The 25882-nt window shown below is 38.8% G+C and overlaps 1 long non-coding RNA gene across 2 annotated transcripts in view; it reads right to left on the bottom strand.

The window, feature by feature from the left end:
- Positions 1 to 2237: 2237 nt before the first annotated feature.
- LOC126183668 (uncharacterized) overlaps positions 2238 to 25882 on the bottom strand; it is a 76689-nt gene continuing 53044 nt past the window's right edge. Inside the window, exons 7-10 of one of the 2 annotated variants that reach the window (XR_007536787.1) lie at positions 19944 to 20311; positions 19508 to 19607; positions 17815 to 18061; positions 2238 to 2387 (exon numbers count right to left, since the gene is read on the bottom strand). This is a non-coding gene — a long non-coding RNA (uncharacterized LOC126183668). The remainder of the gene's footprint in view (positions 2388 to 17814; positions 18062 to 19507; positions 19608 to 19943; positions 20312 to 25882) is intronic. The other variant, XR_007536788.1, reaches the window with a different exon arrangement.

Genomic DNA, 25882 nt, shown 5'->3' with positions numbered 1-25882 from the left:
GCTTGTCATTATGTGGTATGTACTACTCTGTCAATGTCATCATGTCTTTTAGTTTTGTGAGTTTTAATGACAGCTTTCCTTAATATGCACACTGAGCAGTGAGGGTAATATTCTGAGATTGCTTCAGCAGCTTGAACCTGCAAAAGATAGGGATGCTTGCAGATACACTACATTCTATGACATCACTGTTGTGAATGACACAAAATACATTACTCAGTAAATAGACACTAGAAATCTATCTTTGGTGTCACCTTTAAAGGTTTCTAGGAAGTTAAGGATTTTGATGACTCACAAAGTCACTATTTATAGTAGTAGTAGTAGTAGTGATTACACGGGACTTTGATGGTGATATCTTTTTCACTATTTTCTTATATTCCTTCCCCCCCCCCCCCCCCCCCCCTCCCCCCACAACAGTTGTCTGAGAATGTGTATAGATGTCTAATATCTCCATTCAATATATTCCCAAAGTAGTGTTTCAGAAAGCTGATTGTCTCATTTGCACTTTTCTTTCCAGTCGATTCATCATACATATATAAGAGTGCTGTCTAATTCTTGGTTCCATAGACATAGAAGTTATACATCCAAAGTTGACAACAGTAAAATGCATTAGTAGATGGTTCAAAAATGGTACCTTTTGTCCCATCCTAACCTAAACAAAAACAATATAGAATGAAACTCCACTACTCTACATAGCAACATATAAACAGACATTCATTTCTGAAAATGTTGAATTTCACATGTACCTTAAACTTGAAGCTGCAATCTCAACAACCCCTTGCCCTGTTGTTGGTCTACATTTCATGATACTTCATACTGTTATTGAACCACTTAAGTATTGATGTTATTGATTTTCTATTCCACAGAACAATGTGAAGACATCAGTTTTCTCATCATTTGTAAGAATCAACAAGCAGTTTCCCTTGCATCTGCAGTCTGTAGCAGGCTTCCTGCTTGGTAGAACTTTTCCAGTAAAACCTATACATTCTTCACTCCTAGCACTTCTCAACTTCCTCAGATTCTTTTTCCACGTCATTGGATTTCTCAACCACTTTCACCTGCTTTCATAACTCACATTTACATTTTCCTGTGAAGATTCATTTCCTATGTCACTGCCTGAATCTGCTCAAGGTTCACTCACATCACTACTCTCCAATATTTAACCAACTACCAGCTGGAGAACTCAAAGCAACATGCACAAGAGTCAGAATGTGCTTCTCTCTACTGAGTAACTGCTGAAACACATTGGGGCAAGAGAGAGGTACATCTTGAAAGAGCCTCTTTTTTGCCCAAAATGCAAAAGGTATTAAAGTTTTAATCACATGTATTACCATCAGTTTCCAGTGAATCTGCCTCATTGTTGCATCAGACAGGCAACTAATTTTATGGTATACACAGATGCAATAAGCAGTTTTTCATGACTTTTGGAGTTACCACCCTCTTGCTCCAAACCCTTCAATTGTGACTGACTGGAAACATGCTAGTATAACGCTGATATGTAAGAATACACTTCATGTCATAAAATGTATTTCATTTTACAAGTTACAGAAACTACTAATATCACATTACTCACATAAGATACCTACCTCAAATAATTGACTTGTATAGGAAAAATTACTTTGGACAAAGGACCTGACATGCACATAGTACCACAACACCAAAATGTATTGAAAATGATATCATTACCTGTAAACAGAAATCAATGTGCCATTAGCAAAACACACATGACAGAAGGACTCAGTACATGTACCATACTACAAGCAGCTCTTCCCACTGACACACTTATTAACATTATGCATTACTTACATGACAAAAAAGCACAAATTACTATGCAAAGGAAGAACCTTACACTACAAGGACACTATAAAGAATGAATCACAAATTGCGCCTTATATTAAAATGAACATATACCCCAAAATACTAATATCTTCAAAGACTATATATTGCTGATAAACACATTGGCTCTCAAACCATTCTTTTTTGATAGATAATTTTCAAATAACTGCTGTGTGTCATACTTACGGCACAAAGGAGTTAATGACAATAGCTGCCAGTGATCATTGATTTAAATCGAAATTGAAAGTTGAAAATTTCTGCTGGATTGGGATTCAAACTCAGGTCTCCTGCTTACTAGGCAGATGTGCTGACTACTGCGCCATCCAGACACAGTGTCATCGTAACTGCATGGACTGCCCTAGGACTCCTGCATCAGATGTAAATTGTTAACTTAAACACACAATACTGATGCAGTGCCCCTTGCCTGTTATTCTTGTTACTTGTGGGAGTTCACTGATTCCCTTATGAGTTCGAGTGTTGTGCGCATCTGCACTGAAGTGATCATTGGCCATCCTCGCCTTAATTATATATGTGGTGTGTCCTCTTGTACACATCTGCAAGAACAGAAACAACATATATAATAACCACATGATTAGTGAATCACATTCTTTGTGCTCTCTCTGAACTCAGCATCAATAAAATTTTCTTTACATGGTGTAGAATCTTGCAATACAAACATACTAGAATAAAAGATAGTCAAGCTTGATTGCAAAGCCGAACTGGAATTACACAACAGTCTAGTAACTTTTCAAACCCATGGGATAGTCTCTTGTCTATTTGAATTAATAACGTCAATTATATACCACAGTGTTTAACTGTTATTATACGTGTGCATCTCAAAACAATATATACAGATTGATATGAGATTTTTTTTACTCAGATTCTTGTTTCTGTGTATTTAACCTTATTGTACAGTAGCTCCATGTATATAATTTTACACTATACTTGGAGCACTCATGGCTATTCCTGCTGAGCAAGATGCATATGAGATCTCTTATGAAAACTTATATAAGCACAGCAAGCATTTCATAATAACATAACATTACCCCAAGATTTCAGTAACAGAAATGAAGTTCTTGTTTAAGAGGTTTACAACACTGCATGCACTTGTTATCAAAGTCTCATTTATTTTTAGAGCTATGTGTCCCTCTTCCTTTTTGGCCCCACCTGTCTCTGTCTTCACTATATCCCATACAGTTTTTCTTTTGTTGCCTGATGTAATTATCTTTTTTCATAATAAAGCTACTTCGCTTTCTGGATTACTTGCTTCAATATTATTGCTATATTCTTTGTAATGCATTACAATTCTAACTTCAAAGCTGTTTCTAGAGAGGAGATACACTCTCCTTTTCATCCCGCATTATATCTTTATTTCTTTTGTAATCCACAGTTTATTTTTTGACTTCCATGTGATTTGAGTCACCTTTAGGGGAAAACAATTTTCAAACATGGAGGTAACTTTATTAATGTTCGCTTTGTATTTTCCATTTGAGTCAGAAGTATTGCAAACATCTATCCAGTTCACGTCTTTGAGCAATTTCCTGAATTTCTCTATTTTTTACTTATTTATTACCCTCCTGTACTCAGACTTAATAGTTTTTTTTTCCTGACAAGTTTTAACATTTAACACAAGATGCTGTATGTCATGATCAGATAGCCCATTTAATATTGGTTTTGTGATGTGACTTTTTCCCTAGATTTGTCTACAAAGATATTATCAATAGCAGTCTTGAAGCATTTACATATCCTAGTAGTAAAGTTCACAGTAGGAACCAAAATGAATGATAGTTTTACTGACTGCAATAATTGTTCACCAACAGAGCTTTTCAATAAGTCCACATTAAAATCACCAGCAACCACTATTTCCTTGTTTTTTACCATGAGATGGGACAACAGAGCTTCCAGACTTTTTATGGTGAGGTTATTAATATTTCCTGAAGATGATCTGTCTATACTTACTATTATAAAGGACTTATTATGAAATACTATTTGTGTTGCACAAGCTTCTAAGTGTTGCTCTGAGCAAAATTTATTAATATCAATATTCTTGAAATCAAAACAATTTCTGACAAATGTGGCAACTCCTCCTTTCTCCATTGTTTCTTAACAGAAGTAAGAAGCTAACTAGAATCCTGTAACATTTAACATATCTATACCAGTGGTCAGATGATGTCCAGAGAAGCAGAGTATATCAACTGGTTTGCTCAACTCTAATTCTTCAACACAAATAAGCAACTCATTAAGCTTACCCCCTTGGCCATCAGATATTTTGATGCAATAATGATAACTGATTTCGTGCACTGGCTGAATTACAACTGGATGAACCTAATTTTCCTGCCAGTTTTTTAGTATCTCTAGTTCCAATCAGAGGCTGTCTGCATGAATTGTGTACATTAAAATTTGCTTTCTGGCACTGGCTGAATTACAACTGGATGAACCTAATTTTCCTGCCAGTTTTTGAGTATCTCTAGTTCCAATCAGAGGCTGTCTGCATGAATTGTGTACATTAAAATTTGCTTTCTGGCTGCCTGTTTTATCAATGTGAATTCAATGTGAATGTCATTTTCAGCCTGTCTTTGAACATCTTTTATTTCTACCCCCCCCCCCTCCCCTTAAGTTATTTGCTATTAGCCTATACAGTTTTCCCTTTCCTTTCCTGTCGATGTGAATGCCATGCGTAGTATAGTCCCACCTGCTGATAGAGTCAGCAGGAACCACACTGATATGAGACCCCATATCTGATCCAAGCAGCCATTCCACCTCTAAAGTAACTCTCCTAACAGGAGAGTTTAAATGAGGCCAGTCATGGTGCCTGAGAACAGTCCCAAGTCCAAACCAGTATGTCTCATTGCTGAAGCTATCTTTACCAGGTTACTCTCAACTGAATAATTATGGTTCCTATCTATGCTGTTGCCTGCCCCACCCATTATTACCATGGTGTCTTCCTTTGTGAAATCTTTGCAAAATGAACCTATATCCTCTGTCACCTGAACCAGACTTGCAATAGGTTTAAGAGAATTTGTGACCCGGTAATCTGACCCTAGTTCATCCTGTGAGCTACTTAACAACAAAACTTTCTTCTTTTTTACAGCTTTTTCTGACTTCATACTTTTCAAACACTTTTTGAAAGTTTGTTGTGTCCTGTCTACTCTTACATCTATTTGTGGCTCATAAGTTTCCTATTGTAACAACAGATCAAACCTGGTTTCCACATTCACAAACACACTGTCTGAGAATGTCCTATTCCTATTTCTTCTATAATCTCTTTCTTCCCTTCTCCCCCATTAACCTTTCCAAATCTTGTTTCGCTAAGGACCTGGAAGAGCAGTTCAGTGGAATGGACAGTGTCTTGAAAGGACGATATAAGATGAATATCAACAAAAGCAAAACAAGTGTAATGGAATGCAGTCAAATTAAATCATGTGATGCTGAGGAATTAGATTAGGAAATGATACATTTAAAGTAGTAGATGAGTTTTGGTATTTGGGCAGAAAATTAACTAATGATGGCCAAAGTAGAGAAGATATACAATTTTGACTCACAATTGCCAGAAGAAGAGAAATTTGTTAGCATCCAATACAGACTTAAGTGTAAGGATGCCTTGTTTGAAGGTATTTGTATGGAGTGTAGCCATGTGCTGAAGTGAAACTTAGACAATAAATAATTTAGACAAGAAGAGAAGAGCAGCATTCAAAGTGTGCTGCTACAGAAGAATGCTGAAGATTAGATGGGCAGGTTGCATAACTATTGAGGAGATACTGAATAGAATTGGAGGCAAGAAAAAAATTGTGGCACAACTTTACTAAAACAAGAAATCAGTTGATAGGACACATTCTAAAACATCAAAGGATCACCAATGTAGTATTTTATGAAAGCATGGAGTGGTGGTGTAAAAATCATAGAGGGACACTAAGAGATGAATACAGCAAGCAGATTCAGAAGGATGTAGGTTGCAGTAGTTATTTGGAGATGAAGAGTCTTGCACAGGAAAGAGTAGCATGGAGAGATACATCAAAACAGTCTTGGACTGAAGACCCCACCTACAATAATGTGGTTGTCAGAAAAGTTAACTAGTGGCTTAACTTCACAGATCCGTACCCAAAGAACAACAAGACTAATGTTCTGTACAGGTACTACAAAAAAGTATTTCAGGTTTCAGCTGAATTCTGCTTTGGGGACCAGCAACACCAGCCACCGTTTTGTTTCCCATGGATATAAATTATACTTTTGAACACCTCGAACATTACTGCACTCAGTAAGCATAGTCTCATAAAGTAAAATGATGCTCTAAAACTAGTCCATTAGCAAGAACATGCAACTGAGGATATACCTATGTGACACTTCGTGTTAAAATAATTGAATTGATGCAGTTTTCCTGCTTCTTTCATATAATGCCATTTTACATTTGGCACACTCCACTGAAGCATTGTTTTGCTGTTTTGTCAAATGTTATTTTACAACCGCTCATTGTTCTTTGCAAGATTACAAAGCAAAAACATATTGTCCTTGGATATACACTAATGGGAATAAAAATTGCAAAACAAAAAATAGTTAATGTAGAATTAATTGCATGGTCAATACAAGGACAGTTAACACTGGTTGTGAATGTCACTGGAGTTGTTGTCCAATGATGCTGCATATGTGCATGATTGGAGACAGTTCTGGTGATCAAGTAAGCCAAGGCACATGTGGGCCATGTTGGGTTACAAAATTGATAATGGGCGAGTGTTATCCTGTTGGAAACACCTCCGGAATGCTGCTCATTAGTGGCAGAACAATAGGTCGAATCGCCAGATTGACATACAAATTTGCCATCAGTGTCATTCAAGATTGCATCCTAGACCATGACTCCAAGTGTATGTCCAGTGCTATGTATGCAGACAGGCTGGTTACAGGCCCTCAAATGGCCTGCTCCTTACCAATACATGGTCATCACTGGCACTGAGCATCAGGGAACACAAAAGATCTCCAATCACACAACAGACCTCCATTCTGCCCTCCAACGAGCTCTCACTTGACACCATTGAAGTCGCAAATTTTGGTGCTTTGGGGTCTGTGGAAAGCGTGCAACACGGCTTCTGGCTTGGAGCTGTCCTTTAAGTAACTGATTTGTAACAGTTTGTTGTGTCACTGTGGTGCCAACAGCTGCGTAAATTGCTGCTGCAGATACAGTATGATGTGCAACAGCCATACGCCAAACACGATGGTCTTAACTCTTGGAAATGCCACATGACCATATGGAGTCCAGTTTTCTTGCAACCAAATGTTCCCATGACCACAGCTACCAGTAATCATGTACAGTGGCTGCATTCCTGCAAAGTCTTTCTGCAATATTCCAGAAGGAACATCCAGCTTTCCATAACCCTATTACATGACCTCGTGGAAACTCAGTGAGGTGTTGATAATGGCATCTTTGCCACCTTGAAGAAATTCTTGACTAACATCAACTCACCACATCCAATCTCATAGGCAACTAATGCTTACAACCATTTCAGTGTGTATTTAAAGCAAACCTGATTTCCATTCTAATAGTGGTGCTACTAATGCCACTTTTATGTGACTGGCACAAAATTTTAATAGATATCACCTTTTAGATATAGAAACATGCCTTCCAACTTTTGTTTATGTTGCACAACTCCTCCTTTGTGATGTGATTTTTTTATGTCTCTCTATATACAACACCTCTTACTAACAAATGAGTCCACATTTGAACTCTTCAATGTCATGACAAAAGCTATGAAAAATATCTATCAAACTTACATGATGTGAAAATTACAAGTGTATGTACTACTCTAACTAGTACAAGACACTAAGTGCAATGTCATATAACTGTTGGGAATTCTTGCAAATGGCTTAAAATCTGATTGCTGTTGTAGACAGCTAAATATTTTGATTTCTGTATTACCAACAATGCCACCTTTTATCTCCTGGACTGAACACCAGACAACACTGTGCTTCATCAGTTACAATGCACATAGGGTACAATAAATCACTTCCTGCAAGATAATGCTGATGCATTATTTCAGAATTTAAGTTTTTCAAGAATACTGATATCTCAGGAGCAGTATCACAGGCGAAAATTGTGACTCACCAGATATGTGTAAGTAGAACACTAATATGTACGAATACTCTTCATGTCCTAAAATGTATTTCATTTTACAACTTACAGAAACTACCAATGTCACTTGATACACAAAATTTAACTAACTCAAAGAACTGACTGCTATGGGGAAAAAATTACTTTTGGCAAAGGACCTGATATGCACCTAGTATTACAACACTGGGGATCTTTTGAGAATGATGTTATTGCCTGTAAACAGAATACAATGTGTCATTTGTAAAACATGCATGAGAGTAGTGTTTAGTACATCTACTATCCTACAGCAGCTGTTTCCACTGACACACTTATTAATACTGTGCATTACTCTCATGACAAAAAAGCACAAATTACTATGCAACTAAAAAACCTTACACTACAAGAATGATTTTGAAATTGCACCTCACATTGAAATGACCTACTACTAAAAAAGAGAAAAGGAGAGTATCTTAAGAGATAGATTTTAATTATTGAATCTCAAACCATTCTTTTTTTATAGATAATTCTCAAATAATGGCTGTGTTTCATACTTAAGAACACTACATCTTAAATATCTCCCATGTCCTATAAAACATTACAGTATCAGAAGGACATTATACTAACATGACTTATAAGGGATAACAAAATAACTGTTCTTATCGAGACAGCTGTTCATACTGCACATCTTTCAAAAAACAATTCAAATCTGAATAGACAGTACATTTTAGGGTGACCATAAGTGCCTTGTAAATGTTACAGTGCTCCACAATGTTGAAGAACTTGTGCAACATGGAGGCTTTGGAGATCTGCTGCATAGAAATGCATAATGGTGAGATTTTCTTGCTCTGTATTCAAATTTCATCAGGTAAAAAGGCCCACCAGCTGGCAACTATTGGCCTTTGGAAATGCACATGTAGTTTGGCTGATGAAGTAGTTGAGATGTGTACAACATCAAATGCACTTTTTCAGGTGTAACTTATAACTTGCTTTTCCTCTGTACAAGCACAACATGTATAGCATATCTGCAACTGACTTTGGACCTATAAGCTCCTTTTATATAAGTAAGAAAACAACACCAAGAATACTTACTCCCATTGAACTCATCATCAATAATATTTTCTTTACATTGCGTAGGATCCTGCAGTCTACATTCACATATGTATTCCACAAGCTAAGACATGGTGGATGGTGGAGGGTACTCTATACCATTAATAGTCATTTCCTTTCCTGTGGCATTTGCAAATAGAATGAGGGAGAATCAACCAACTTCATGCCTCAATATGAGCCCTAATTTCTTGTATCTTATCTTCATGGTCCTTATGTGAAATGTATGTTGGGGGCTGTAGAATCATTCTGACATCAGCTTCAGATGCTGGTTCTCTAAATTTTCTGAATAGACATCCTAAAAAAGAATGTGCCTTCCCTCCAGGAATATCCATTTGAGCTCCAAAAGCATCTCTGTAACACCTGCAAGTTTTTTGAACCTATCTGCAAATAATCTAACAGCTTGCCTCTGAATTGTTTTTATACCTTCCTTTAATAAGACATGGTGTGTATCCCAAACACTCAAAGATTACTCAAGAATAGGTCACACTAGCATGCTACATGCAGTCTCATTTACAGTTGAACCACACTTTCCCAATATTTTACCAATAAACTAAAGTCAGTCATTTGCGTTCCTACCACAATCCTCACATACTCATTTGATTTCATATCACTTTGCAATGTTACACCCAGATACTTAATGACATGACTGTGTCAAGCAGGACACTACAAATCATGTACTCAAATGTCACAGTTTTTTCCCCTATGAATCTGCCTTACCTTATATTCTTTCTACATTTAGAGTTTACTGCCATTCATCGCAACAACTAGAAATTTTGCCCAAGTAATTTTATATCTTCTCACAGTCACTAACCTTCCACATCTTCCCGTACACCACAGAATCAATACCAAACAACTGATAATTGCTGCCAACCCTGCCTGCTAGATCAGTTACCCACATAGAAAATAACAGCAGTACTACAACACTTCCCTGGGGCACTCCTGATGATACCCTTGGCTGATGAATACTTATTGTCGAGCAACATATTGGGTTTTATTACTTAAGAAGTCTTCGAGCCACTCACATGTCTGGGACCATATGCTTTTAACTTCATAAACAGTCTGCAGTGAGGCAACTGTAAAAGGCTTCCTGGAAATCTAGATATACGGAATCTGCCTGTTGCCCTTCATCCATAGTTCACAACATATCATGTGGTAAAAGGGCAAGCTGAGTTTGGCATGAGAGGTGCTTTCTAAAACCATGCTGATTCATGCACATAAGCTTTTCTGTCTCAAGGAAATTTATTACATTCAGACTCAGTCTGTGTCACAAATTCTGTATCAAACCATTTAAGGAAATTGACCTAAATTTTGTGAGTTCATTCTTTTACCCGTCTTATATATAGTAGTCACCTGCCCTTTTTCCAGTTGCTTGAGACTTTGTGATGAGTGAGAGATTAATGATAGATGTAAGCTAAGTAAGGGGTGAATTCCAAGGAGTACTCTTTGTAAAACTGAATTGGGAACCTGTTACCTTATTTGTTTTCAACTCTTTCAGGTGTTTCTCTATGGCGGGGATCCTTATTACTATGTTGTCCACACGGGAGTCTGTTCGATGGTCAGATGCTGTTACGCCTTTATGATTATTTTGCATGATTGGTTTGAAAATGTGAATTTTAAAACTTCATCTTTCATTTTCCTACCTTCAGGTGCCTTACCAGACTGTTCAATGAGTGACTGGGTGGAAGCTTTAAATTTGCTTAGCAGTTTTACATAGAACAAGAATTATCTTGGTCTCTCAGCCAGATCTTTTGCTAACGTTTGACAGTGGAAGTAGTTGTACACTTTGCACACAGATCTTTTCTCAGATGCGCAAATCTTATCTTTGCCTGTCATCATTTGCATGAAGTGAGAGTCCACCAGCCTTTGCTTCGTCAACATTTGCTGAATTTCATTGTTAAATGATGGTGGCTCTTTTCCATCCTTAATCCACTTACAAGACACATAGTTCTGCAGATCAGAATTCACAATCTGTTTAAACTTTGCCCATACTTCCTCTATTGGAAATAAGTGACATCAGTTCATTGTCTAAGTGAGATGCTAACAGCTACTAATCTGCTCTTTCTAATACAAGCACTCTCCTAGCCTTCTTCACTGATTTATCAACTTCTGTAACCATAGTTGCTATAAAGACATCGTAATCACTAACACCCATCTCTATACCGACACTGTTGACAGGGCCTGACTTGTTTGCAGCTGCAAGGCCTAAGATATTTCCATTGAGTTTGTGCTGCTGAACTAACTTCTCAAGACAAGTTCAAAAGTACTTCACAAGACTGTCTATTTGTATCCTCCCCTGAACAATGAATCTATAGATGTTCCAATCTGTACATGGTCGGTAAAAGTCACCTCCAATAAGTGTTCCCCAATCTCAGTATTTACGTGCTACTGAGAGTAGAATTTCTTTGAATTACCCTAGAACTGCCACAGAAGAATTGGGTGGCTGGTAAAAGCATCCAACAATTAACTTGGTTTCACCTACAGCTGTTATAAGTGACCAGATAACTTCACTATCACACTCAACTTTGGCCACAATAGAGACAATATTTTTGTCAACTGCAATGACACTGAGCCTTCTGTGGTATCACATCTGTCTTTCCAATATACATTCCATGACTCACTAAATGTCTCAGAGCTTCTTACTTAATATTTAGGCTAGCTCTCTGTCCCATGAATAATTTGAGTGTGAGAACTTTCCTGAAGGTCAGTAAATTTGGAAACTTTGTTGAATGTAGTCTGACTTCCCTTTCTGTGTACTGACTGGTGAGCACTCATCAGAATACCTAAAACTACCACCTAGCCTAAAAAAACCTCTGTATGTTCTCCACAAGTACTCTGCTACCCACGTAGCTGCTTCCTTTGTGTAACAAAACCCTGACATATCAGGGTGAGTCCTAAAAATCCCCGCCCAATAATGCAGGTATAGAAATCTGCAGCCAAGACTCACAGAGTCGACAAAGCCACTGGTTGAGACCCTTCATTTGACTTCAAACCAAAGGTACTGACCAACTCTGGGAACAATGCTGCAAATTGTGAGCTCTGCTAGCATCCCGCATGAGAGACCAGCAACCTTCACTACCTCCACCAGATTCTTATATGAACAGAGAATGGCCTCAGAATCCATGTGACACGCACTGTTGGTGCCAACATGTGTCACAACTTGCAAACATCTGCAGCCTGCACTCTCAATAGCCACAGACAAGGCTGTCTTCACATCTCTGGTGAAGCCCCCCCAGCAGAAGCACTGAGTAAACATTGACTCTCTTTCCAGTCGTGAACATTATCTTCCTAAGGTGGCTCCATAATGCACCCGCTCGGACTCTGCTGAAGGAGCAGCGAGCTGCTCACCCACAGGACAAATAGGTGAGGACAGATGGCCAGCCTCCACATTGGCATTCAGCTGTTTGTGAACTGCAGCCAGCCCCTCCTACCATACCTACCAAAGCAGAATAAAGGGAAGACAAACTTGACTTTAAGCTAAAATGGAATTATGTAACAGTCTAGTAACTTCCAACCTCAAGGGATGGACTTCTGGCTACATGCATTAATGTGGTCAACTATATACCACAGAGTATCTCTTTTATTGTAACAGTGGACCTCAACACAAGCTATAAAACCTGAAATGAGAATTTTTTATGTCTTGGTCACATTTCGGTGTTTGTAAGCTTACTGCACAGTAGCTCAGTGCATATGATTTTGCATCACACCATGACAAATCAGTTTTGAGCAATCAGGACTGCTCTAATTGAGCAACCATCATATAAGATCTCTTATAGAAACATATGAAAGCACAGAAAAAGTTTCATAATTGAGGACATAAGATAGGATGTAGACTGTTTCCAATATTGTCATAACCTAAAAATTAAATTCTCATACACCAGTGCAGTGTGGCTGGACTGTTGGAAAGTGAGAACAACTTCAAAATCTGGTTGAAGTGCGCTCAACTATCCTGTTTAATGTATGCACTGTTAAATATGTACCTCCTTATCTTATGGAGTACATTTCTTCCAGTGCATTCCAACACTAAAATCATTAGTCAATCGAAAAACAAACTCCATTACAAAAAAGAACAAAAAAGCCTGCTACTGAACATCTGTATTAGTGCATTATTATACCATAAACTAGATGTTAGGCATAAATATAGGTAAGAGACAATGTATTTTAACTCAATAGTTGTAAAAGAATGAAAGTTTTTCACAACACAGATCACACCTTTTTATAAAATATGTTTCCAACAAGGAATCCGTTTTCAGTAGCTTGAACCTACCTGTTTCTGACAAATGAGTCCACATTTCAACTATACAAGGCCACAATAAAAGCTATGGAAAATTCCTATCGAACACACATGATATAAAAGTTATGAAATGGATGTCCTATTTTAACCAATAAGATACCCTAAGTGCAATGCTATGTAATGTTGGGAATATCTGCAAAAATCTTAAAATCTAGTTGAAGTTTTAGTTAGTTGAAAATTTTCATATCCACATTACCAACAATGCCACATTTTATCTCCTGGAGTGAACAGCAGACAACACAATGTATCACCAGTTATAGTGGGCATGTTGTTGTTGTTGTTGTGGTCTTCAGTCCTGAGACTGGTTTGATGCAGCTCTCCATGCTACTCTATCCTGTGCAAGCTTCTTCATCTCCCAGTACCTACTGCAACCCACATCCTTCTGAATCTGCTTAGTGTATTCATCTCTTGGTCTCCCCCTACGATTTTTACCCTCCACGCTGCCCTCCAATGCTAAATTTGTGATCCCTTGACAGCTCAGAACAAGTCCTACCAGCCGATAACTTCTTCTGGTCAAGTTGTACCACAAACTTCCCTTCTCCCCAATCCTATTCAATACTTCCTCATTAGTTATGTGATCTACCCATCTAATCTTCAGCATTCTTCTGTAGCACCACATTTTGAAAGCTTCTATTCTCTTCTTGTCCAAACTATTTACCGTCCATGTTTCACTTCCATACATGGCTACACTCCATACAAATACTTTCAGAAATGACTTCCTGACACTTAAATCTATACTCGATGTTAACAAATTTCTCTTCTTCAGAAACGTTTTCCTTGCCATTGCCAGTCTACATTTTATATCCTCTCTACTTCGACCATCATCAGTTATTTTGCTCCCCAAATAGCAAAACTCCTTTACTACTTTAAGTGTCTCATTTCCTAATCTAATTCCCTCAGCATCACCCGACTTATTTCGACTACATTCCATTATCCTCGTTTTGCTTTTGTTGATGTTCATCTTATATCCTCCCTTCAAGACACCATCCATTCTGTTCAACTGCTCTTCCAAGTCCTTTGCTGTCTCTGACAGAATTACAATGTCATCGGCGAACCTCAAAGTTTTTATTTCTTCTCCATGGATTTTAATACCTAGTCCAAATTTTTCTTTTGTTTCCTTTACTGCTTGCTCAATATACAGATTGAATAACATCAGGGAGAGGCTACAACCCTGTCTTACTCCCTTCCCAACCACTGCTTCCCTTTCATGTCCCTCGCCTCTTATAACTGCCATCTGGTTTCTGTACAAATTGTAAATAGCCTTTCGCTCCCTGTATTTTACCCCTGCCACCTTTAGAATTTGAAACAGAGTATTCCAGTCAACATTGTCAAAAGCTTTCTCTAAGTCTACAAATGCTAGAAACTTAGGTTTGCCTTTCCTTAATCTTTCTTCTAAGATAAGTCGTAAGGTCAGTATTGCCTCACGTGTTCCAGGATTCTACGGAATCCAAACTGATCTTCCCTGAGGTCGGCTTCTACTACTTTTTCCATTCGTCTGTAAAGAATACGTGTTAGTATTTTGCAGCTGTGGCTTATTAAACTGTTTGTTCGGTAATTTTCACATCTGTCAACACCTGCTTTCTTTGGGATTGGAATTATTATATTCTTCTTGAAGTCTGAGGGTATTTCGCCTGTTTCATACATTTTGCTCACCAGATGGTAGAGTTTTGTCAGGACTGGCTCTCCCAAGGCCGTCAGTAGTTCCAATGGAATGTTGTCTACTCCGGGGGCCTTGTGTCGGCTCAGGTCCTTCAGTGCTCTGTCAAACTCTTCACGCAGTATCGTATCTCCCATTTCATCTTGATCTACGTCCTCTTCCATTTCCATAATATAGTCCTCAAGTACATCGCCCTTGTATAGACCCTCTATATACTCCTTCCACCTTTCTGTTTTCCCTTCTTTGCTTAGAACTGAGTTTCCATCTGAGCTCTTGATGTTCATACAAGTGGTTCTCTTATCTCCAAAGGTCTCTTTAATTTTCCTGTAAGCAGTATCTACCTTACCCCTAGTGAGATAAGCCTCTACATCCTTACATTTGTCCTCTAGCCATCCCTGCTTAGCCATTTTGCACTTCCTGTCAATCTCATTTTTGAGACGTTTGTATTCCTTTTTGCTTGCTTCATTTACTGCATTTTTATATTTTCTCCTTTCATCAATTAAATTCAATATTTCTTCTGTTACCCAATGATTTCTACTAGCCCTCGTCTTTTTACCTACTTGATCCTCTGCTGCCCTCACTACTTCATCCCTCAAAGCTACCCATTCTTCTTCTACTGTATTTCTTTCCCCCATTCCTGTCAATTAATCCCTTATGCTCTCCCTGAAACTCTGTACAACCTCTGGTTCTTTCAGTTTATCCAGGTCCCATCTGCTTAAATTCCGACCTTTTTGCAGTTTCTTCAGTTTTAATCTACAGGTCATAACCAATAGATTGTGGTCAGAGTCCACATCTGCCCCTGGAAATGTCTTACAATTTAAAACCTGGTTCCTAAATCTCTGTCTTACCATTATACACTCCTGGAAATTGAAATAAGAACACCGTGAATTCATTGTCCCAGGAAGGGGAAACTTTATTGACACATTCCTGGGGTCAGATACATCACATGATCACACTGACAGAACCACAGGCACATAGACACAGGCAACAGAGCATGCACAATGTCGGCACTAGTACAGTGTATATCCACCTTTCGCAGCAATGCAGGCTGCTATTCTCCCATGGAGACGATCATAGAGATGCTGGATGTAGTCCTGTGGAACGGCTTGCCATGCCATTTCCACCTGGCGCCTCAGTTGGACCAGCGTTCATGCTGGACGTGCAGACTGCGTGAGACGACGCTTCATCCAGTCCCAAACATGCTCAATGGGGGACAGATCCGGAGATCTTGCTGGCCAGGGTAGTTGACTTACACCTTCTAGAGCACGTTGGGTGGCACGGGATACATGCGGACGTGCATTGTCCTGTTGGAACAGCAAGTTCCCTTGCCGGTCTAGGAATGGTAGAACGATGGGTTCGATAACGGTTTGGATGTACCGTGCACTATTCAGTGTCCCCTCGACGATCACCAGTGGTGTACGGCCAGTGTAGGAGATCGCTCCCCACACCATGATGCCGGGTGTTGGCCCTGTGTGCCTCGGTCGTATGCAGTCCTGATTGTGGCGCTCACCTGCACGGCGCCAAACACGCATACGACCATCATTGGCACCAAGGCAGAAGCGACTCTCATCGCTGAATACGACACGTCTCCATTCGTCCCTCCATTCACGCCTGTCGCGACACCACTGGAGGCGGGCTGCACGATGTTGGGGCGTGAGCGGAAGACGGCCTAACGGTGTGCGGGACCGTAGCCCAGCTTCATGGAGACGGTTGCGAATGGTCCTCGCCGAGACCCCAGGAGCAACAGTGTCCCTAATTTGCTGGGAAGTGGCGGTGCGGTCCCCTACGGCACTGCGTAGGATCCTACGGTCTTGGCGTGCATCCGTGCGTCGCTGCGGTCCGGTCCCAGGTCGACGGGCACGTGCACCTTCCGCCGACCACTGGCGACAACATCGATGTACTGTGGAGACCTCACGCCCCACGTGTTGAGCAATTCGGCGGTACGTCCACCCGGCCTCCCGCATGCCCACTATACGCCCTCGCTCAAAGTCCGTCAACTGCACATACGGTTCACGTCCACGCTGTCGCGGCATGCTACCAGTGTTAAAGACTGCGATGGAGCTCCGTATGCCACGGCAAACTGACTGACACTGCCGGCGGCGGTGCACAAATGCTGCGCAGCTAGCGCCATTCGACGGCCAACACCGCGGTTCCTGGTGTGTCCGCTGTGCCGTGCGTGTGATCATTGGTTGTACAGCCCTCTCGCAGTGTCCGGAGCAAGTATGGTGGGTCTGACACACCGGTGTCAATGTGTTCTTTTTTCCATTTCCAGGAGTGTATAATCTATCTGATACCTTTTAGTATCTCCAGGGTTCTTCCATGTATACAACCTTCTATCATGATATAGTGGGCATAGGGTACAATAAATCAAATCCCTCAAAATAATGCCAAAGTAGCATCTGAAAGTTACATAAGGTACATTGCTCCAAATATAATGCATTCTCAAGAGCAGTATCCCAGGCAACAACTGATGGGTCTCATTCGTTCATGACAGCAATGACTTTTTTTGTGTGTGTGCGTGTGTGTGTGTGTGGGGGGGGGGGGGGGGTGCAGAATACTGATTAATGTATTTCATACAGCTGGAATAGTTCGGACAGATATATTCTCGAAGCACCTACTTTGAGGTGGTAATGTGAGGGTACAATTTGAAAGTTCAGACCAATTATTACTATTTATATTAATATAAATAATAACATGGAGTTACATCTGTCTTTGATCAAAATATTAGAAATATGTTTAAATATTTGATTATCCAAATCATTAAAGTGGAAAATGACAAAGCAAATGCAGAATGAAGACTTATGCTCTTTGAATCCAAATATGCAAACACAATAAAACAAAACTAGTCACCACTGCATGATGAATGTTCAATACTGAAGTGTTATCTTTCTTTTCTGTAAGATAGTCAGTACAGTCTGCACTTCCCTCACGTAATGTACACTTCAGTGCTTTGTAATACTGCTTGTCATTATGTGGTATGTACTACTCTGTCAATGTCATCATGTCTTTTAGTTTTGCGAGTTTTAATGACAGCTTTCCTTAATATGCACACTGAGCAGTGAGGGTAATATTCTGAGATTGCTTCAGCAGCTTGAACCTGCAAAAGATAGGGATGCTTGCAGATACACTACATTCTATGACATCACTGTTGTGAATGACACAAAATACATTACTCAGTAAATAGACACTAGAAATCTATCTTTGGTGTCACCTTTAAAGGTTTCTAGGAAGTTAAGGATTTTGATGACTCACAAAGTCACTATTTATAGTAGTAGTAGTAGTAGTGATTACACGGGACTTTGATGGTGATATCTTTTTCACTATTTTCTTATATTCCTTTCCCCCCCCCCCCCCCCCCCCCCCCCCCACAACAGTTGTCTGAGAATGTGTATAGATGTCTAATATCTCCATTCAATATATTCCCAAAGTAGTGTTTCAGAAAGCTGATTGTCTCATTTGCACTTTTCTTTCCAGTCGATTCATCATACATATATAAGAGTGCTGTCTAATTCTTGGTTCCATAGACATAGAAGTTATACATCCAAAGTTGACAACAGTAAAATGCATCAGTAGATGGTTCAAAAATGGTACCTTTTGTCCCATCCTAACCTAAACAAAAACAATATAGAATGAAACTCCACTACTCTACATAGCAACATATAAACAGACATTCATTTCTGAAAATGTTGAATTTCACATGTACCTTAAACTTGAAGCTGCAATCTCAACAACCCCTTGCCCTGTTGTTGGTCTACATTTCATGATACTTCATACTGTTATTGAACCACTTAAGTATTGATGTTATTGATTTTCTATTCCACAGAACAATGTGAAGACATCAGTTTTCTCATCATTTGTAAGAATCAACAAGCAGTTTCCCTTGCATCTGCAGTCTGTAGCAGGCTTCCTGCTTGGTAGAACTTTTCCAGTAAAACCTATACATTCTTCACTCCTAGCACTTCTCAACTTCCTCAGATTCTTTTTCCACGTCATTGGATTTCTCAACCACTTTCACCTGCTTTCATAACTCACATTTACATTTTCCTGTGAAGATTCATTTCCTATGTCACTGCCTGAATCTGCTCAAGGTTCACTCACATCACTACTCTCCAATATTTAACCAACTACCAGCTGGAGAACTCAAAGCAACATGCACAAGAGTCAGAATGTGCTTCTCTCTACTGAGTAACTGCTGAAACACATTGGGGCAAGAGAGAGGTACATCTTGAAAGAGCCTCTTTTTTGCCCAAAATGCAAAAGGTATTAAAGTTTTAATCACATGTATTACCATCAGTTTCCAGTGAATCTGCCTCATTGTTGCATCAGACAGGCAACTAATTTTATGGCATACACAGATGCAATAAGCAGTTTTTCATGACTTTTGGAGTTACCACCCTCTTGCTCCAAACCCTTCAATTGTGACTGACTGGAAACATGCTAGTATAACGCTGATATGTAAGAATACACTTCATGTCATAAAATGTATTTCATTTTACAAGTTACAGAAACTACTAATATCACATTACTCACATAAGATACCTACCTCAAATAATTGACTTGTATAGGAAAAATTACTTTGGACAAAGGACCTGACATGCACATAGTACCACAACACCAAAATGTATTGAAAATGATATCATTACCTGTAAACAGAAATCAATGTGCCATTAGCAAAACACACATGACAGAAGGACTCAGTACATGTACCATACTACAAGCAGCTCTTCCCACTGACACACTTATTAACATTATGCATTACTTACATGACAAAAAAGCACAAATTACTATGCAAAGGAAGAACCTTACACTACAAGGACACTATAAAGAATGAATCACAAATTGCGCCTTATATTAAAATGAACATATACCCCAAAATACTAATATCTTCAAAGACTATATATTGCTGATAAACACATTGGCTCTCAAACCATTCTTTTTTGATAGATAATTTTCAAATAACTGCTGTGTGTCATACTTACGGCACAAAGGAGTTAATGACAATAGCTGCCAGTGATCATTGATTTAAATCGAAATTGAAAGTTGAAAATTTCTGCTGGATTGGGATTCAAACTCAGGTCTCCTGCTTACTAGGCAGATGTGCTGACTACTGCGCCATCCAGACACAGTGTCATCGTAACTGCATGGACTGCCCTAGGACACCTGCATCAGATGTAAATTGTTAACTTAAACACACAATACTGATGCAGTGCCCCTTGCCTGTTATTCTTGTTACTTGTGGGAGTTCACTGATTCCCTTATGAGTTCGAGTGTTGTGCGCATCTGCACTGAAGTGATCATTGGCCATCCTCGCCTTAATTATATATGTGGTGTGTCCTCTTGTACACATCTGCAAGAACAGAAACAACATATATAATAACCACATGATTAGTGAATCACATTCTTTGTGCTCTCTCTGAACTCAGCATCAATAAAATTTTCTTTACATGGTGTAGAATCTTGCAATACAAACATACTAGAATAAAAGATAGTCAAGCTTGATTGCAAAGCCGAACTGGAATTACACAACAGTCTAGTAACTTTTCAAACCCATGGGATAGTCTCTTGTCTATTTGAATTAATAACGTCAATTATATACCACAGTGTTTAACTGTTATTATACGTGTGCATCTCAAAACAATATATACAGATTGATATGAGATTTTTTTTACTCAGATTCTTGTTTCTGTGTATTTAACCTTATTGTACAGTAGCTCCATGTATATAATTTTACACTATACTTGGAGCACTCATGGCTATTCCTGCTGAGCAAGATGCATATGAGATCTCTTATGAAAACTTATATAAGCACAGCAAGCATTTCATAATAACATAACATTACCCCAAGATTTCAGTAACAGAAATGAAGTTCTTGTTTAAGAGGTTTACAACACTGCATGCACTTGTTATCAAAGTCTCATTTATTTTTAGAGCTATGTGTCCCTCTTCCTTTTTGGCCCCACCTGTCTCTGTCTTCACTATATCCCATACAGTTTTTCTTTTGTTGCCTGATGTAATTATCTTTTTTCATAATAAAGCTACTTCGCTTTCTGGATTACTTGCTTCAATATTATTGCTATATTCTTTGTAATGCATTACAATTCTAACTTCAAAGCTGTTTCTAGAGAGGAGATACACTCTCCTTTTCATCCCGCATTATATCTTTATTTCTTTTGTAATCCACAGTTTATTTTTTGACTTCCATGTGATTTGAGTCACCTTTAGGGGAAAACAATTTTCAAACATGGAGGTAACTTTATTAATGTTCGCTTTGTATTTTCCATTTGAGTCAGAAGTATTGCAAACATCTATCCAGTTCACGTCTTTGAGCAATTTCCTGAATTTCTCTATTTTTTACTTATTTATTACCCTCCTGTACTCAGACTTAATAGTTTTTTTTTCCTGACAAGTTTTAACATTTAACACAAGATGCTGTATGTCATTATCAGATAGCCCATTTAATATTGGTTTTGTGATGTGACTTTTTCCCTAGATTTGTCTACAAAGATATTATCAATAGCAGTCTTGAAGCATTTACATATCCTAGTAGTAAAGTTCACAGTAGGAACCAAAATGAATGATAGTTTTACTGACTGCAATAATTGTTCACCAACAGAGCTTTTCAATAAGTCCACATTAAAATCACCAGCAACCACTATTTCCTTGTTTTTTACCATGAGATGGGACAACAGAGCTTCCAGACTTTTTATGGTGAGGTTATTAATATTTCCTGAAGATGATCTGTCTATACTTACTATTATAAAGGACTTATTATGAAATACTATTTGTGTTGCACAAGCTTCTAAGTGTTGCTCTGAGCAAAATTTATTAATATCAATATTCTTGAAATCAAAACAATTTCTGACAAATGTGGCAACTCCTCCTTTCTCCATTGTTTCTTAACAGAAGTAAGAAGCTAACTAGAATCCTGTAACATTTAACATATCTATACCAGTGGTCAGATGATGTCCAGAGAAGCAGAGTATATCAACTGGTTTGCTCAACTCTAATTCTTCAACACAAATAAGCAACTCATTAAGCTTACCCCCTTGGCCATCAGATATTTTGATGCAATAATGATAACTGATTTCGTGCACTGGCTGAATTACAACTGGATGAACCTAATTTTCCTGCCAGTTTTTTAGTATCTCTAGTTCCAATCAGAGGCTGTCTGCATGAATTGTGTACATTAAAATTTGCTTTCTGGCACTGGCTGGATTACAACTGGATGAACCTAATTTTCCTGCCAGTTTTTGAGTATCTCTAGTTCCAATCAGAGGCTGTCTGCATGAATTGTGTACATTAAAATTTGCTTTCTGGCTGCCTGTTTTATCAATGTGAATTCAATGTGAATGTCATTTTCAGCCTGTCTTTGAACATCTTTTATTTCTACCCCCCCCCCCCCCCTCCCCTTAAGTTATTTGCTATTAGCCTATACAGTTTTCCCTTTCCTTTCCTGTCGATGTGAATGCCATGCGTAGTATAGTCCCACCTGCTGATAGAGTCAGCAGGAACCACACTGATATGAGACCCCATATCTGATCCAAGCAGCCATTCCACCTCTAAAGTAACTCTCCTAACAGGAGAGTTTAAATGAGGCCAGTCATGGTGCCTGAGAACAGTCCCAAGTCCAAACCAGTATGTCTCATTGCTGAAGCTATCTTTACCAGGTTACTGTCAACTGAATAATTATGGTTCCTATCTATGCTGTTGCCTGCCCCACCCATTATTACCATGGTGTCTTCCTTTGTGAAATCTTTGCAAAATGAACCTATATCCTCTGTCACCTGAACCAGACTTGCAATAGGTTTAAGAGAATTTGTGACCTGGTAATCTGACCCTAGTTCATCCTGCAACAGTTGGCCAACACCTCTACCATGTGAGCTACTTAACAACAAAACTTTCTTCTTTTTTACAGCTTTTTCTGACTTCATACTTTTCAAACACTTTTTGAAAGTTTGTTGTGTCCTGTCTACTCTTACATCTATTTGTGGCTCATAAGTTTCCTATTGTAACAACAGATCAAACCTGGTTTCCACATTCACAAACACACTGTCTGAGAATGTCCTATTCCTATTTCTTCTATAATCTCTTTCTTCCCTTCTCCCCCATTAACCTTTCCAAATCTTGTTTCGCTAAGGACCTGGAAGAGCAGTTCAGTGGAATGGACAGTGTCTTGAAAGGATGATATAAGATGAATATCAACAAAAGCAAAACAAGTGTAATGGAATGCAGTCAAATTAAATCATGTGATGCTGAGGAATTAGATTAGGAAATGATACATTTAAAGTAGTAGATGAGTTTTGGTATTTGGGCAGAAAATTAACTAATGATGGCCAAAGTAGAGAAGATATACAATTTTGACTCACAATTGCCAGAAGAAGAGAAATTTGTTAGCATCCAATACAGACTTAAGTGTAAGGATGCCTTGTTTGAAGGTATTTGTATGGAGTGTAGCCATGTGCTGAAGTGAAACTTAGACAATAAATAATTTAGACAAGAAGAGAAGAGCAGCATTCAAAGTGTGCTGCTACAGAAGAATGCTGAAGATTAGATGGGCAGGTTGCATAACTATTGAGGAGATACTGAATAGAATTGGAGGCAAGAAAAAAATTGTGGCACAACTTTACTAAAACAAGAAATCAGTTGATAGGACACATTCTAAAACATCAAAGGATCACCAATGTAGTATTTTATGAAAGCATGGAGTGGTGGTGTAAAAATCATAGAGGGACACTAAGAGATGAATACAGCAAGCAGATTCAGAAGGATGTAGGTTGCAGTAGTTATTTGGAGATGAAGAGTCTTGCACAGGAAAGAGTAGCATGGAGAGATACATCAAAACAGTCTTGGACTGAAGACCCCACCTACAATAATGTGGTTGTCAGAAAAGTTAACTAGTGGCACAACTTCACAGATCCGTACCCAAAGAACAACAAGACTAATGTTCTGTACAGGTACTACAAAAAAGTATTTCAGGTTTCAGCTGAATTCTGCTTTGGGGACCAGCAACACCAGCCACCGTTTTGTTTCCCATGGATATAAATTATACTTTTGAACACCTCAAACATTACTGCACTCAGTAAGCATAGTCTCATAAAGTAAAATGATGCTCTAAAACTAGTCCATTAGCAAGAACATGCAACTGAGGATATACCTATGTGACACTTCGTGTTAAAATAATTGAATTGATGCAGTTTTCCTGCTTCTTTCATATAATGCCATTTTACATTTGGCACACTCCACTGAAGCATTGTTTTTCTGTTTTGTCAAATGTTATTTTACAACCGCTCATTGTTCTTTGCAAGATTACAAAGCAAAAACATATTGTCCTTGGATATACACTAATGGGAATAAAAATTGCAAAACAAAAAATAGTTAATGTAGAATTAATTGCATGGTCAATACAAGGACAGTTAACACTGGTTGTGAATGTCACTGGAGTTGTTGTCCAATGATGCTGCATATGTGCATGATTGGAGACAGTTCTGGTGATCAAGTAAGCCAAGGCACATGTGGGCCATGTTGGGTTACAAAATTGATAATGGGCGAGTGTTATCCTGTTGGAAACACCTCCGGAATGCTGCTCATTAATGGCAGAACAATAGGTCGAATCGCCAGATTGACATACAAATTTGCCATCAGTGTCATTCAAGATTGCATCCTAGACCATGACTCCAAGTGTATGTCCAGTGCTATGTATGCAGACAGGCTGGTTACAGGCCCTCAAATGGCCTGCTCCTTACCAATACATGGTCATCACTGGCACTGAGCATCAGGGAACACAAAAGATCTCCAATCACACAACAGACCTCCATTCTGCCCTCCAACGAGCTCTCACTTGACACCATTGAAGTCGCAAATTTTGGTGCTTTGGGGTCCGTGGAAAGCGTGCAACACGGCTTCTGGCTTGGAGCTGTCCTTTAAGTAACTGATTTGTAACAGTTTGTTGTGTCACTGTGGTGCCAACAGCTGCGTAAATTGCTGCTGCAGATACAGTATAATGTGTAACAGCCATACGCCAAACACGATGGTCTTAACTCTTGGAAATGCCACATGACCATATGGAGTCCTGTTTTCTTGCAACCAAATGTTCCCATGACCACAGCTACCAGTAATCATGTACAGTGGCTGCATTCCTGCAAAGTCTTTCTGCAATATTCCAGAAGGAACATCCAGCTTTCCATAACCCTATTACATGACCTCGTGGAAACTCAGTGAGGTGTTGATAATGGCATCTTTACCACCTTGAAGAAATTCTTGACTAACATCAACTCACCACATCCAATCTCATAGGCAACTAATGCTTACAACCATTTCAGTGTGTATTTAAAGCAAACCTGATTTCCATTCTAATAGTGGTGCTACTAATGCCACTTTTATGTGACTGGCACAAAATTTTAATAGATATCACCTTTTAGATATAGAAACATGCCTTCCAACTTTTGTTTATGTTGCACAACTCCTCCTTTGTGATGTGATTTTTTTATGTCTCTCTATATACAACACCTCTTACTAACAAATGAGTCCACATTTGAACTCTTCAATGTCATGACAAAAGCTATGAAAAATATCTATCAAACTTACATGATGTGAAAATTACAAGTGTATGTACTACTCTAACTAGTACAAGACACTAAGTGCAATGTCATATAACTGTTGGGAATTCTTGCAAATGGCTTAAAATCTGATTGCTGTTGTAGACAGCTAAATATTTTGATTTCTGTATTACCAACAATGCCACCTTTTATCTCCTGGACTGAACACCAGACAACACTGTGCTTCATCAGTTACAATGCACATAGGGTACAATAAATCACTTCCTGCAAGATAATGCTGATGCATTATTTCAGAATTTAAGTTTTTCAAGAATACTGATATCTCAGGAGCAGTATCACAGGCGAAAATTGTGACTCACCAG

Source organism: Schistocerca cancellata, chromosome 4, assembly GCF_023864275.1.
Source record: "Schistocerca cancellata isolate TAMUIC-IGC-003103 chromosome 4, iqSchCanc2.1, whole genome shotgun sequence".
NCBI lineage: Eukaryota > Metazoa > Arthropoda > Insecta > Orthoptera > Acrididae > Schistocerca > Schistocerca cancellata.
This window is presented reverse-complemented; position numbering and strand designations above follow the sequence as displayed.